This window comes from Cavia porcellus, unplaced genomic scaffold, assembly GCF_034190915.1.
Source record: "Cavia porcellus strain 051 isolate PalLab524CR breed Dunkin Hartley unplaced genomic scaffold, mCavPor4.1 scaffold_30, whole genome shotgun sequence".
NCBI classification, from domain to species: Eukaryota; Metazoa; Chordata; class Mammalia; order Rodentia; family Caviidae; genus Cavia; species Cavia porcellus.
In genome coordinates, this window is record NW_026947513.1 from 10,178,344 (window position 1) to 10,182,187 (window position 3,844).

The window sequence follows — 3,844 nt, forward strand, 5'->3', positions numbered from 1 at the left end:
TTTTGGTTATGACCATTTGGGGTTCTATAGGCTTCACTGAACCTGATGTCGGTTTCTGATCTCATGCTTGGGAAATTTTCAGCTATTACTTCTCTAAATATCCTCTTGACATCCTTTATGTTGCACCCTTCTTTTTCATTAATCCCTATCAATCTTATTTTGTTTTTCTTTATGTCATCTTGCAGCTGTTGAATTGTTATTTCCTGATTCTTTGTTATTTTTAAAAGATCTTTCCTCTCCTATTCACTAGCTGCAATCCAGTCTTCAAGGTCTGAAATTCTATCTTCACCTTCACTGAGGTGGTTTTTTCAGCTTTCAGTGGAGTTTTTGATTTCCTGTACATCTCTGTGCATCTGCTTTGTGTGTTCTGTTTATTTCTTATATTGCTCATCTAGGGATTCTATCTTTTTGTTTAGTTCCTCCAATTTTTTAACTGTGTTTTCTTTAGATATGTTCAGCATCTCTTTCATTTCTTTTATCACTTTTTCTTTTTCCTGGGAGATTATTTTGAGTTTGAATTCCTTTAAAGATTCCCAGAGTTGCTTGTTTATTTCAGTAGCTATTATGTCCAATATTTGAGGTGTATGGCATATATTTTTTTCTATACACATCACTCCTAGGGTTTCTTTGGATGAGCTAGAGGTTTGAGGTTGTAATTTGGTCTTTCATTTTGTCATTTTTCCTATGTTTCTGTGTTTCAAGTGTTATTTGAAAGCTTCCTCAGGGTCTGTTGGAAATCCACTTCTATGTTCCCAGCTCCTGGGACTCTGGCACCCAGTTCCCCCAGGTTGCTGGATCTCTGGAACCTGTGATGCTCACCTGCTTGCTTTGAACGCTGCAGTCCCAAACAAACTGGGTTCCAGGGACTTTGGGAGCCTTTCTGCTTGGTTAGAATTCCACAGTTCTCCAAGCACAGCCAGAGCAGGGAGGCGGATGTAGGCACCTCTGACCCACCTAGCTCATTCACTGCACCTGGGAGTCTGAGGGCCCTAAACAAGCTAGGCTTGGGGGAGAGTGTGTGGTGCACTTACCCATGGATTCCGGGCCTCTGGAACTGGTGATGCCTGCCTGCCCATTCAGAAATCCACAGTCCTCCAGACACACGGGGAGGCAGATGCTTGCGGGAGAGTCAGTGTAAGAGCAAAGTGGAGGAAATACCTGGCAGGGAGAGGTAGAAACTACTGCCAATTTCTTACTGTTTTATCTTAAACTCTTTCATTGAGTCTTAGTTACTTTTTACTCTTGCTGAGACAAAAAACCTGATGTCAAATTTGGGAAGGGACAGGTTTATGTCTAATAGTTTTTGGAGATTTCAGTCCATATTCAATCGGCTCCAAGGCAGAGTGGTATGGCAGGGCCACAGTTCATGGTGGCTGCAAACAGCAAGGCAGAAACCAGCAAGATAGAGACAGGCACACCTTCTTCCTGTCATTACATTGTATGCTGGCTCCACCCCTATGTGGGTGGAGCACTAACTCCATCAATTCAAACTGTAGAAAATGAACCAATCACAAATGCATAATGCAAAAGTATGAGGCCTGGGGGCCACAGACATAAACCATGACATTCCACCCCTGGCTCCCAGGACTCATGTATATCTTTTATACAAAAGACCATTAGTTCATCTCCAAGAGTTGCAAAGTCCTAACAGTTTCAGCATTGGTGAGAATTCCAAGTCCCAGTCTCCTCCATATCTATAGGCAAACTCCTAACTTTAACCCCCGTACAAGTGAAACAAGGTTAAACATTTCTGAAATGCAAAGGCACAAGATAAACATTACCATTCCAAAAGTTACAAACAGGGAAATAGAAAGCATTGGAAACAAAGCAAGTCCAACATCCAGCAGGACAAACATTAAGTCCTAGAGCTCCATGCTCAGCATCTGAAGCAATCTGTCAAAAATATGTGATTCACTTTAACTAACTTATGAATCTAACTTACAAACAATTTCTCAGAATGAAATTGTAGACTTTGTCTCATGAGTATTGTACATAGAGTACTAAAAGATCAGTGTATATTAGTCAACTTTCTATCCCTGGAACAAATTCCAAACATCTAAAAGTTAAAAACTTGTGTGATTTGGCTCATGGCATAGGAGATTCAGCCTATGATCAAAAACATGATGAAAGGTTCAGTGCCACAAAGCTTGTAAGTATATGATGGATAAGAAACAAAGCAGGGGTACAGAGCCATTTAGGAAAGGGCAAAGGAACAAATATAGATGCCATGGTCACCCCTCTGTTACGTATCCAGATACACCATCTAGACACGCTATCAGTCTTCTGGGAATCTCAAAGACAATCAAGTTGGCACTACATCTTCACTATGAAATCCCACCCTTTGTGACCAGACACATTCTCTTAAACTGTATTTAATCCTTAAATAAAAACAATAGCAAGTTTTTCTCGTATCCTAACATACAGCAAATCTTGTGCCTACAAACTTAGCAATTCCTTACTCCAAGCTTCAACAGTTTACAATAGTCCTTGTCAAAGTTTCTTCTGAGACAGAATGCAAATTCTTAGCCCTGAAACTCTACAAATCAAAACCAAGACACATAATACAAAGAAACAATGACACAGGGTAAACTTTCTACTCCAAAAGGAAGAAGTGGAGGAATAGAAAAAAAAAAATGAGCAATTACAACAACCACAACAATAACAACATCAATGAAAACTCAACAGGGCAAAACAAATAAATTCTGTAGTTGCATATCTAGTGTGTGAGTCACATAGAGTTGGAACTCACATCTTACCTGGGCTGTCCTGCCTCAGTTATTTTGCTACTTGAAGCATACCCAGTCTCTTTCTTAGTGTATCCACTTTCAGGACACAGTTTTTGTTTCTAGATTTTTCCACATTCATGATCCTGGCAGGTCCAACTATCTGAGATCCTCCTTGATCCACTGGCTTTGTTGCTGTTGCTTCCAAGGCCTTCTTTTGAAATCTAGGTTGAAACCTCCATGATCCCAAAATTCTGGAGTCTAATTTTCCTGACACCTTCTTTGAATATTCTGTCCCCAGAACTATGACCAAATAAATCCCTGTTTGAAGGTACTAAGTTTGTAATAATTTCCTATGGAAATCTTTTAAAATATTACAAAATGGTGTGCTTTGACTTTTATGTTCGTGTCTGTTTTGTGATACTGGGGACTGAAAACAGGGCTGCTTGAGATATATCACCAGAACACTTTTATTTTCCTTTGATACAAGTTCTTCTAAGTTACCAAGGAAGCTACCTTCAAACTTGTGACTTTTCTGCCTCAGCTTCCTGAGTAACTAGAATGGTAGGTATATGGTATCATGCCTTGCCGCTTACTATTTGTAAAAGATTATAAAATGAATTCTTGAACTGAAAAGATCATATAGTACATATTTCCATTAGGGAAATAAAAATGGATATGGTCTAGAATAATGTTGGAGCTTAGATAGAAGCACCAGATATGGCGTAGATGGATTGTGTGAGAAAAGAGAAAAGGAAAGATACAAATGTTTTCAAATATTTTTAGAAGACTTGGATGCCTGGTTATTCTATTTTGCAGATGGAGTATTTGAGGAGAATGTATTTTCATCCAGACATAAAATAGAGTAGGCTTGAAAAAGGGAGAAAATGTCACAGTAAAATGTGCTTGGTTCAAAATTAGACAGATTCATGGTCATATATTTGTATTCTGAGCCACTATATGGACTACATCTCCTAATGTGAAACACTGTTCTAAAAGATTAAGTCACTTGTTTCATGAATAAAGAAACTAATACAAAAACAGTTCTTTTACTCGGGAAAACTGGAAGTTATTTGGAACAGGAAGATAATGAAGTGGTAATCATAAAAAGAAAGATTTCA